The 13,508-nt window shown below is 40.0% G+C and overlaps 1 protein-coding gene across 1 annotated transcript in view; it reads left to right on the plus strand.

Annotated features, from left to right (window-relative positions):
* LRFN5 (leucine rich repeat and fibronectin type III domain containing 5) overlaps window positions 1-13,508 on the plus strand; it is a 388,786-nt gene that overhangs the window by 175,521 nt on the left and 199,757 nt on the right. The window lies entirely within an intron of this gene.

Below are 13,508 nucleotides of genomic sequence, written 5' to 3' on the forward strand. Positions count from 1 at the left end.
TTCTTTCGCATCACTCTCCCATACAGCTTCTCCTTGTGCAAAGTGCGTTGTATAGTTGACCGATGCACAGTGACACCATCTGCAGCAAGTTGATGCTGCAGCTCTCTGGATGCTGCAGTATTATAGTAGTTATATTCTTGTATATAGGGGGCAGTATTATAGTAGTTATATTCTTGTTTATGGGAGCAGTATTATAGTGGTTATATTCTTATACATAGGGGCAGTATTATAGTAGTTATCTTCTTGTACATAGCAGCAGTATTATAGTAGTTATATTCTTGTACATAGGGGCAGTATTATAGTAGTTACATTCTTGTACATAGGAGCAGTATTATAGTAGCTATATTCTTGTATGTAGGAGCAGTATTATAGTAATTATATTCTTGTACATAGGGGGCAGTATTATACTAGTTATATTCCAGTACATAGGAGCAGTATTATAGTAGTTATATTCTTATACATAGGGGCAGTATTATAGTATTTATATTCTTGCACATAGGGGCAGTATTATAGTAATTATATTCTTGTACATAGGGGCAGTATTATAGTAGTTATATTCTTGTACATAGGTGGCAGTATTATAGTAGTTATATTTTTGTACACAGGGGCAGTATTATAGTAGTTATTTTCTTTTACATAGGTGGCAGTATTATGGTAGTTATATTCTTATACATAGGGGCAGTATTATAGTAGTTATCTTCTTGCACATAGGAGCAGTATTATAGTAGTTATATTCTTGTACATAGGGGCAGTATTATAGTAGTTACATTCTTGTACATAGGAGCAGTATTATAGTAGCTATATTCTTGTATGTAGGAGCAGTATTATAGTAATTATATTCTTGTACATATTGGGCAGTATTATACTAGTTATATTCCAGTACATAGGAGCAGTATTATAGTAGTTATATTCTTGCACATAGGGGCAGTATTATAGTAATTACATTCTTGTACATAGGGGCAGTATTATAGTAGTTATATTCTTGTACATAGGTGGCAGTATTATAGTAGTTATATTCTTGTACATAGGGGCAGTATTATAGTAGTTATTTTCTTGTACATAGGTGGCAGTATTATGGTAGTTATATTCTTGTACATAGGGGCAGTATTATAGTAGTTATATTCTTGTACATAAGAGCAGTATTATAGTAGTTCTATTCTTGTACATAGGGGCAGTATTATAGTAGTTACGGTATTTTTTGCTTTATATGACACATCTGATTATAATACGCACCTATGTTTTAGAGGAGGAAAATATGAAAAATATTTTGAGCCAAATAGTGTGCTAAAACATTTAATAAAACTCTGTATACATGGGTGTATTCTAAAAGATGAGGAAAGTGGTAGTCACATTTCCAATGAACACTTTGGCCGCTTACAGTACATTCCCTCCCTGGAGTGTTCATACTAAATATGACTACAATCCCCATCATCCTTCAGAATTCACCCATTGATTGTAGTTATATTGTAGTTGTAGTTGTATTGTATTGTAGTTATATTACACCTCCCAGGTCGGCCACTTAGCTCACCTTCATTGTCTTTGCTCACCTACTTACAGAGCAGATCTTTATTAAGACCCACACGATCCTTCGTAGCAGAGACACAATCTTGTCAGGGACAGATCACTGATCGGTGGAGACAGCTCAGCAGCATTTCCCTCCACCAATCAGTATCCACCCCTGCAAAGTGGCTGACCATGCCCCATGCTTCTTGTGACTGCCGCCCCACGACTCACAGCTAGCCACCCCCTGCACATGGCTGGCTTGCCACATTCTTTACATGATCACTCACCGCACGCTTGACATGACTGCCCACGTCACGTTTGACATAACCCCCGCTGCACGCTTGACATGACCGCCCACCTCACGCTTGACATGACCCCTCCGCACGCTTGACATGATCGCCCACTGCACCCATAGCATGACCGCTTGCCGCACCCTTGACATTACCACTCTGCGTACCCTTGACATGACCGCCCAACGCACTCTTGACATGAGTGCCCGACACACACTTGACATGATCCGCCTGCCACAATCTTGACATGACCGCCCACCTCATGCTTGACATGACCGCCCAACGCACGCTTGACATGACCGCCCAACGCACACTTGACATGACCGCCCAATGCACGCTTGACATGACCGCCCAACGCACGCTTGACATGACCGCCCAACGCACGCTTGACATGACCTCCACGCTTCCACTGGTCCGCGGTGATAGCACAGTTTGCACTTTCATGTAAATGTGTGTCATAATGCAGAATATCGCCATGCTCGCTTTATAAGACACACTGAGTTTTTCCCCTCACTTTGGGAGGTAATAAAGTGCATCTTATAAAGCGAAAAAATAAGTTATTTTCTTATAGGTGGGGCAGTAATTTAGTACTGTATACATTTTTCAGATAGATGTATAGATATACCGGCAGAGAAAGTGATAGACTAGACAGAGAGATCCACCAGCTCAGTGCTCTTGTGTAATGCGTTCTGCAGTATTTCCGGCTCTGAACGCTTCGGTGACTTTTTTTGTCCTGTTTTGTTATTCACTTTTCCTTTTTTATGTGTTGCAGACACAGTATGAATAACATTTTCCATAAAACAGAGGAGAAATTATCTGGCAGGATTAAAGTAGAATCAGAGTCATAAAAAGTGTATGTGCAAGCTTTGTACGCAGTGTATGGAATATAATTATATAAAGTGCAGCAGCTGAGTGCGAGGAAACCATATGGCAGAATAAGGGAAGAAGCGTCCAGAGGGCACCTTGAGGAGCTGGATTTACTCCATTAACTGTTACTTATCAGTAAGGAAAAGATTAGCTCCAAGGTCCTGTGTAATCACTGGCAGTACATTTAGGAGCCACATTAGCCGCGGCTGTCCGTCCCTTTCTACTTTACCTCTACTTCTATCGATGACTGCACAAGGTCATTGAAGGTCGCAGGGAGAGTGCACATCCTGCAGATGCACATCCGTCCCTTTCTACTTTACCTCTACTTCTACCGATGACTGCACAAGGTCATTGAAGGTCGCAGGGAGAGCGCACATCCTGCAGATGCACATCCGTCCCTTTCTACTTTACCTCTACTTCTATTGATGACTGCACAAGGTCATTAAAGGTCGCAGGGAGAGCGCACATCCTGCAGATGCACATCCGTCCCTTTCTACTTTACCTCTACTTCTATCGATGACTGCACAAGGTCATTGAAGGTCGCAGGGAGAGCACACATCCTGCAGAATCACATCACGCAATCATTTCCCAGAATTCTCCCATTCATCTGCATCAAAAAGTCCCACGTTCAATTGATTTATTATATGATTTTTTTTTATTTAAAAAATGTTGCTAATTCCCGGGAAATGATGACGTACTGGACCTCCTCCTCTCAGTTTATGTGCAGATCTTGATAATCAGCTTTATATGCCCTCATCTTGCGGTTATTTACAGCGCTCAATCCAAACAAGCAGAGCTGCAGTATAAAGCATGGCGTACAGATAAATCAATATTGGAAGAACTGATGAGACAGTAGGTGGATTTAGACTACCTTCAACTCCAAGAGATAATGAAATCACTGACCGTATCCAGGAAGTCTCACTTTTATGGCACAGAGAACCAAATATTATGATATTTGGGCTTTGTCTCTGACTAATCAAATATTTCTCATTTATACATTGCTACATTTCTTTGGAGACAGTTGCAATTGCTGCCACTGTTTGATCCCCAAAAAATTATTTTTAATCCCCAAATTTATATTTTTGGTCCCCCATTTTTGCAAAGGGTGCTAGAGTTCTCCTTTAAGGAAGGGATATTAGGATCAGACATTACAAGCTAATATCATTTCCCGGAGAGCACAAGTCATCGTCATGTAAAGAGATGACTGGCAATTTGTCGGACGGGTCCGCTGAGATGTACAGAGGAATGTGGCCGCATCATTTACTTTGACAATATCACTGCTAATTCCAATTATAAATGATGACGTTTCCCATTCTTAAATGTCAAGCAGAAGATGTCTGCAATAACAAACCATATGTCTGCGCGCAGGAAGCCGCTACCGGAGCCGGCGGTGCCGAGAATATGAACCAATAGATAGAGGATATATATATGTATATATTATATATATATATAAAAAGTGAGTTATGCTTCACTTTTCATATTTGCAGCTGTGCAATATCCTATCTGGAATCTACAGGGTGATACATTCTAGATTTGGAGTCTTTACCACCCCCAAAAATGTTACTTATTCCAGGCTTCACAGCTGTTACAGTAGAAAACTCTGCACATAACTAGGAACTTTAGCTCCAGTCATTTATGAGCTTCACAGAAAAGTAAATTACTGCGTAGAATATTCCTCAGCTTTACTGCTTTTACAGTAGAGAACCCTTCCTATAACGTGGGGATTTTGGGTCCAGTAGAGTAGGTGCTTCCAAAAGTGCATACTTTATGTATAATATTCCACAGCTTTACTGCCCTTACAATAGAGAGCTCTTCCAATAAAAGGGGATTTTGGGTCTAGTACTGTAGATACCCCCAAAAGTAAATTACTACATAGAATATTCCACAGCTTTACTACTCTTACAATAGAGAGCTCTTCCAATAAAAGGGGATTTTGGGTCTAGTATTGTAGATACCTCCAAAAGTAAATTACTACATAGAATATTCCACAGCTTTAGTGCTTTTACAGTAGAGAACTCTTCATATAACAGGGGATTTTGGGTCCAGTAGAGTAGGTAATTCCGAAAGTGCATACTCCATGTAAAATATTCCACAGCTTTATTGCTACGTAGAATATTCCACAGCTTTACTGCTTTTACAGTAGAGATCCCTTCCCATAACAGGTGTTTTTGGGTCCAGTAGAGTAGGTACTTCCAAAAGTATGTATCCTATGTATAATATTCCACAGCTTTACTGCTTTTACAGTAGAGAACCCTTCATATAACAGGGGATTTTGGGTCCAGTAGAATAGGTACTTCCAAAAGTGCATATTCTATGTAAAATATTCCACAGCTTTACTGCTCTTACAATAGAGAGCTCCTCCAATAAAGGGGATTTTGGGTCTAGTATTGTAGATACCCCCAAAAAGTAAATTACTATGTAGAATATTTCAGAGCTTTACTGCTCTTACAGTAGAGAGCTCTTTCTATAACAGGGGATTTTGGGTCCAATGCAGTAGGTACTTCCCCAAAACTCAATTCTTCTGTAGATTACTTCACAGGTTTGCTGCTTTTTACTTTACAATAGAAAATTCCTCATAACTGAGGATTTTAATTCCTGTCATATAGACCTGCTCCAGAAAAATAAGTTCCTTTGGTAGAATATTTTACAATTTCACTGCTCTTTCAGTAGGAAACTCTCCACATATCTGAGAAATTCACCTCCAGACATATAGGAGATCCCTCAAAACGTAAATTCCTTGGATAGAAAGTCCTTCTCATAACAGGGAATTTTATATCCATTCAATCCCCATCACCTAAAAAAAACAGAATTTCTTTTATAGAATATTCAACAAATCCACTGCTTTTACAGTAGAGAACCCTCTTCATATCTGGGGAATTTACCTCTAGAAATATAAAAACTCCTCCCAAAAAGTAATTTTCTTCAGTAGAAATATTCCTCAGCTTACAATAGTGAATATCTTTGTAGCTGGACAAGTAGGCACTCTCCCTAAAAGTAAATCGATTCCAGAGGATATTTCACACCTTCTCAGCTGTTATAGGAGAGAACCCTTCTCATAGGTGGAGATTTCAGCTACAGTCATACAGGAGCTCCCACAGAAATGCAAATTTCTTTGTTGAAATATCCTATCGCTTCACTGTTTTTACAGTAGAGAACCCTTCTCCCTTCTCATAAATGAGCATTTAATCTCCAGTCATACACAGTATTAAAACTTCCACCCATAAGTAAATTTCTTTGCTTAGAATATTTCAAAGCTTCACCGCTGTTACAGTAGAGAACCCTCTTCACAGCTTAGAATTTACCTCTAGTGTTATAGGTACTGCGCCAAAAAAAGGAAATTCTTTTCATATAAATCCAAAGCTTCATTGCTTTTACAGTAGAAAAAAACTTTTAAAGCTGTAGATTTCATCTCAAGTCATATAGGAGAGCTTTCAGAAAAGTAATTTCTTTTGTTAGAATATATCACAATGTTGCTGCTCTTACAGTAGAGAGCCCTTCTCATAACGTGGAATGTACCTAAAATTTTAAAAAAGCACAAAGTTGATTTCTTTGGAAAATAGACCATAGCTTCACTGCTCTTACAATAGAAAATCCCCCATATTTGGATATTCTCTTTGTAATATTTCAGAGCTTTATTGATTTTACAGTGGAGAACTCTTCTAATTGCTGGAGATTTTAGCTTGAGTCATATAATAGCTTCTCCAAAAAAGTCATTTCTTTTGGTGGAATATTTAACAGCTTTGCTGCTTTTACAGTAGAGAACCCTACTAGTCATTTAGAAACCCACCTTCAAAGAAATATTTTAGCTTGAATCATATAATAGCTTCTCCCAAAAAGTCATTTCTTTTGGTGGAATATTTAACAGCTTTGCTGCTTTTACAGTAGAGAACCCTACTAGTCATTTAGAAACCCACCTTCAAAGAAATATTTTAGCTTGAATCATATAATAGCTTCTCCAAAAAAGTCATTTCTTTTGGTGGAATATTTAACAGCTTTGCTGCTTTTACAGTAGAGAACCCTTCTAATCATTTAGAAACCCACCTGCAAAGAAATAAATTATTTTAATAGAATATTCCGACGCTTTGTGAGACTTAGAGTAGTGTATCTTCTCCATAGTGATAGGGCTATTATCTTCCGTTATATTTATGTGCTTGTATCATCTTCCTCATAGATACCCTAGTATTATTATGCAGAAGCGCTTCACTGCCAGAGGGGGCGCTAACATTTCAGATTTGGTATCTTGCTTCCGTAATGAAATATCAATGAAGATATTACGTCTTTCCGGGGAGCGGTCAGTGAGACAGAGAGAATGCATTCGTACTTTATTGATCATGTATCCGTTTTCTCTGCGGTCTTATTTTGGAGTGGGATACTGTATCTTGCGGAACTATTTACTGTCATGATAATCATTTATTCACTATAATCCATTGTTATTTCGGCACTGTACTATAGGCTATCGTTCACTCTATGGCACTAAAATGTAGACACGTGCATTCATGGCAGCACTTAGCTCTTATGGGCACTGCGTAGCAGTATTATTTAGGCAAATGCATGTTTTACAACATTTAGGTGTAATTTGGCACTGTATGGCAGTATTATTTAGGCACATGCTTTTGAGGGGCAAAGTTTAGGAGTAATTTGGCACATTATGACACTTTTATTTAGGCATGTGTATGTGGGGCAACATTTGAGTTAAATTTGGCACGAATATTTACTATATGTATAACAACATTTAGGTGTAATTTGGCACCATATGGCAGTATTATTTAGGAACAAGTAAAGTTCAAGTGCAATTTAGTACTGTATGTCACTGCGATTTAGACGCATACATCTGTTGTAATATTTAGGTGCACTGTATGGTACTATTATTTAGGCACATGCATTTGTTGAAACATTTGGTCATAATTTGGCACTACACGGCAGTATTATTTAGGTACATGCATGTGTTGCAACATTTAGCTGTGATTTGGTACCATATGACACTATTGTTACGGCACGTGCATCAGTGGCAGTATTTACATGCTTCTTGGCGCTGTATAGTATCATTATGTAGTCACTATTATTGGCCATTTTTCCAGGCTTTCCCTGCACTTCCACAAGTCGTGATTTAGTCCTATAAATACGATTTAGCTCAGATCCCCACTGCCATAGAAGATCTTTATAGCTGCACAACGCTGAGCAATAAGCGTAACCGCACCGTTCATCTAGAAATGTCAGGCCCATGACTGAGCAAAGTCTAAATTGGGAGAAGAGAGTTGCGGGCACAGAAAAAAAAACAGGACGACATGAAATGTGACCACGAAAATGGTTGGAGACATTAGAAGTTGCTTGAGATTCCGTACGATCTAAAAGTTTATTTGTTTCCCCGACGCGCGTTGGCGGATTGTCGGAGCGGTGTGACAATGGAGCGCACGGCGGATTGTGCAGTGATTAGTTCAGCAGATGCGCTCCCAGTGTCTTGTGTGGACTGATTTCCTCGGTGACTGACAAGACTCATCACTTGCAGTCCCAATTGTCATTTACTCTACACTGACCCAGTTTCTTTAATTTTCTTTTTCATCTACTCGTTAATTGAGTTTCTATGTGGTTCATCTTTCCTGTAATGAGTGTAATGTGGAATGAAGTTATGTCCCTCTTGCAGCTGTTGCAGTCTTCATTTCAACTGCTCATGAGAAGGAGACAATTATTTATTGTGATTTTTGTACTTTTCTAAGGAAAATTCTCAATACAAGCAAAAAGAAAAGTAAAACGAGCAAGTATTGTGAAAGTGCAAGAAATAATGTTTCTGGTTTTATTTTATTATTATAATTAAAAATAATTACTAATAAGAACACACATTATATTACTTATCCTGTATTATACTCCAGAGCTGCGCTCACTATTCTGCTGGTGCAGTCACTGTGTACATACATTACATTACTGATCCTGAGTTACAACCTGTATTATACTCCAGAGCTGCACTCACTATTCTGCTGGTGCAGTCACTGTGTACATACATTACATTACTGATCCTGTACTGATCCTGAGTGACCTCCTGTATTATACTCCAGAGCTGCACTCACTGTTCTACTGGTGGAGTCACTGTGTACATTCATTACATTACTGATCCTGAGTTACATTCTGTATTATACTCCAGAGCTGCACTCACTATTCTGCTGGTGGAAGTCACTGTGTACATTCATTACATTACTGATCCTGAGTTACATCCTTTGTTATACTCCAGAGCTGCACTCACTATTCTGCTGGTGCAGTCACTGTGCACATACATTACATTACTGATCCTGAGTTACATCCTGTATTATACCCCAGAGCTGCACTCACTATTCTGCTGGGGCAGTCACTCTGTACATTCATTACATTACTGATCTTGTACTGATCCTGAGTTACATCCTGTATTATACTCCAGAGCTGCACTCACTATTCTGCTGGTGGAATCACTGTGTATATACATTACATTACTGATCCTGTACTGATCCTGAGTTACATCCTGTATTATACTCCAGAGCTGCACTCACTATTCTGCTGGTGCAGTCACTGTGTACATACATTACATTACTGATCCTGTACTGATCCTGAGTTACATCCTGTATTATACTCCAGAGCTGCACTCACTATTCTGCTGGTGCAGACACTGTGTGCATCCATTACATTACTGATCCGGAGTTACATCCTGTATTATACTCCAGAGCTGCACTCACTATTCTGCTGGTGCAGTCACTGTGTACATACATTACATTACTGATCCTGAGTTACATCCTGTATTATACCCCAGAGCTGCACTCACTATTCTGCTGGTGCAGTCACTGTCTACATACATTACATTACTGATCCTGTACTGATCATGAGTTACCTCCTGTATCATACTCCAGAGCTGCACTCACTATTCTGCTGGAGCAGTCACTGTGTACATATGTTACATTACTGATCCTGAGTTACATCCTGTATTATACTCCAGAGCTGCACTCACTATTCTGCTGGTGCAGTCACTGTGTACATACATTACATTACTGATCCTGAGTTACCTCCTGTATTATACTCCAGAGCTGCACTCACTATTCTGCTGGAGCAGTCACTGTGTACATACATTACATTACTGATCCTGTACTGATCCTTAGTTACATCCTGTATTATACTCCAGAGCTGCACTCACTATTCTGCTGGTGGAGTCACTGTGTACATACATTACATTACTGATCCTGTACTGATCCTGAGTTACCTCCTGTATTATACTCCAGAGCTGCACTCACTATTCTGCTGGTGCAGTCACTGTGTACATACATTACATTACTAATCCTGTCCTGATCCTGAGTTACCTCCTGTATTATACTCCAGAGCTGCACTCACTATTCTGCTGGTGCAGTCACTGTGTACATACAATACATTACTGATCCTGAGTTACATTCTGTATTATACTCCAGAGCTGCACTCACTATTCTGCTGGTACAGTCTCTGTGTACATATATTACATTACTGATCCTGAGTTACATCCTGTATTATATTCCAGAGCTGCACTCACTATTCTGCTGGTGCAGTCACTGTGTACATACATTACATTACTGATCCTGTACTGATCCTGAGTTACATCCTGTGTTATACTCCACAGCTGCACTCACTATTCTGCTGGTGCAGTCACTGTGTACATACATTATATTACTGATCCTGAGTTACATTCTGTAGTATACTCCAGAGCTGCACTCACTATTCTGCTGGTGGAGTCACTGTGTACATATATTACATTACTGATCCTGAGTTACATCCTGTATTATATTCCAGAGCTGCACTCACTATTCTGCTGGTGCAGTCACTGTGTACATACATTATATTACTGATCCTGAGTTACATTCTGTAGTATACTCCAGAGCTGCACTCACTGTTCTGCTGGTGGAGTCACTGTGTACATACATTACATTACTGATCCTGAGTTACCTCCTGTATTATACTCCAGAGCTGCACTCACTATTCTGCTGGTGCAGTCACTGTGTACATACATTACATTACTGATCCTGTACTGATCCTGAGTTACCTCCTGTATTATCCTCCAGAGCTGCACTCACTATTCTGCTGGTGCAGTCACTGTGTACATACATTACATTACTGATCCTGTACTGATGCTGAGTTACATCCTGTAGTATACTCCAGAGCTGCACTCACTATTCTGCTGGTGCAGTCACTGTGTACATACATTACATTACTGATCCTGTACTGATCCTGAGTTTCCTCCTGTGTTATACTCCAGAGCTGCACTCACTATTCTGCTGGTGGAGTCACTGTGTACATTACATTACTGATCCTGAGTTACCTCCTGTATTATACTCCAGAGCTGCACTCACTATTCTGCTGGTGCAGTCACTGTGTACATACATTACATTACTGATCCTGTACTGATCCTGAGTTACATCCTGTGTTATACTCCAGAGCTGCACTCACTATTCTGCTGGTGCAGTCACTGTGTACATACATTATATTACTGATCCTGAGTTACATTCTGTAGTATACTCCAGAGCTGCACTCACTGTTCTGCTGGTGGAGTCACTGTGTACATACATTACATTACTGATCCTGAGTTACCTCCTGTATTATACTCCAGAGCTGCACTCACTATTCTGCTGGTGCAGTCACTGTGTACATACATTACATTACTGATCCTGAGTTACATCCTGTATTATACTCCAGAGCTGCACTCACTATTCTGCTTGTACAGTCACTGTGTACATACATTACATTAATGATCCTGAGTTACATCCTGTATTATACTCCAGAGCTGCACTCACTATTCTGCTGGAGCAGTCACTGTGTACATACATTACATTACTGATCCTGTACTGATCCTTAGTTACATCCTGTATTATACTCCAGAGCTGCACTCATTATTCTGCTGGTGGAGTCACTGTGTACATACATTACATTACTGATCCTGTACTGATCCTGAGTTACCTCCTGTATTATACTCCAGAGCTGCACTCACTATTCTGCTGGTGCAGTCACTGTGTACATACAATACATTACTGATCCTGAGTTACATTCTGTATTATACTCCAGAGCTGCACTCACTATTCTGCTGGTTCAGTCTCTGTGTACATATATTACATTACTGATCCTGAGTTACATCCTGTATTATATTCCAGAGCTGCACTCACTATTCTGCTGGTTCAGTCACTGTGTACATACATTATATTACTGATCCTGAGTTACATTCTGTAGTATACTCCAGAGCTGCACTCACTATTCTGCTGGTGGAGTCACTGTGTACATAGATTACATTACTGATCCTGAGTTACCTCCTGTATTATACTCCAGAGCTGCACTCACTATTCTGCTGGTGCAGTCACTGTGTACATACATTACATTACTGATCCTGTACTGATCCTGAGTTACCTCCTGTATTATCCTCCAGAGCTGCACTCACTATTCTGCTGGTGCAGTCACTGTGTACATACATTACATTACTGATCCTGTACTGATGCTGAGTTACATCCTGTAGTATACTCCAGAGCTGCACTCACTATTCTGCTGGTGCAGTCACTGTGTACATACATTACATTACTGATCCTGTACTGATCCTGAGTTTCCTCCTGTGTTATACTCCAGAGCTGCACTCACTATTCTGCTGGTGGAGTCACTGTGTACATTACATTACTGATCCTGAGTTACCTCCTGTATTATACTCCAGAGCTGCACTCACTATTCTGCTGGTGCAGTCACTGTGTACATACATTACATTACTGATCCTGTACTGATCCTGAGTTACATCCTGTGTTATACTCCACAGCTGCACTCACTATTCTGCTGGTGCAGTCACTGTGTACATACATTATATTACTGATCCTGAGTTACATTCTGTAGTATACTCCAGAGCTGCACTCACTATTCTGCTGGTGGAGTCACTGTGTACATATATTACATTACTGATCCTGAGTTACATCCTGTATTATATTCCAGAGCTGCACTCACTATTCTGCTGGTGCAGTCACTGTGTACATACATTATATTACTGATCCTGAGTTACATTCTGTAGTATACTCCAGAGCTGCACTCACTGTTCTGCTGGTGGAGTCACTGTGTACATACATTACATTACTGATCCTGAGTTACCTCCTGTATTATACTCCAGAGCTGCACTCACTATTCTGCTGGTGCAGTCACTGTGTACATACATTACATTACTGATCCTGTACTGATCCTGAGTTACCTCCTGTATTATCCTCCAGAGCTGCACTCACTATTCTGCTGGTGCAGTCACTGTGTACATACATTACATTACTGATCCTGTACTGATGCTGAGTTACATCCTGTATTATACTCCAGAGCTGCACTCACTATTCTGCTGGTGCAGTCACTGTGTACATACATTACATTACTGATCCTGTACTGATCCTGAGTTACCTCCTGTATTATACTCCAGAGCTGCACTCACTATTCTGCTGGTGCAGTCACTGTGTACATACATTACATTACTGATCCTGTACTGATCCTGAGTTACCTCCTGTGTTATACTCCAGAGCTGCACTCACTATTCTGCTGGTGGAGTCACTGTGTACATTACATTACTGATCCTGAGTTACCTCCTGTATTATACTCCAGAGCTGCACTCACTATTCTGCTGGTGCAGTCACTGTGTACATACATTACATTACTGATCCTGTACTGATCCTGAGTTACCTCCTGTGTTATACTCCAGAGCTGCACTCACTATTCTGCTGGTGGAGTCACTGTGTACATTACATTACTGATCCTGAGTTACCTCCTGTATTATACTCCAGAGCTGCACTCACTATTCTGCTGGTGCAGTCACTGTGTACATACATTACATTACTGATCCTGTACTGTAATGTGTTTGCCTATAAACCT

Source organism: Phyllobates terribilis, unplaced genomic scaffold (assembly GCF_046119375.1).
Source record: "Phyllobates terribilis strain yellow unplaced genomic scaffold, ASM4611937v1 Scaffold_7__3_contigs__length_470593459, whole genome shotgun sequence".
NCBI classification, from domain to species: Eukaryota; Metazoa; Chordata; class Amphibia; order Anura; family Dendrobatidae; genus Phyllobates; species Phyllobates terribilis.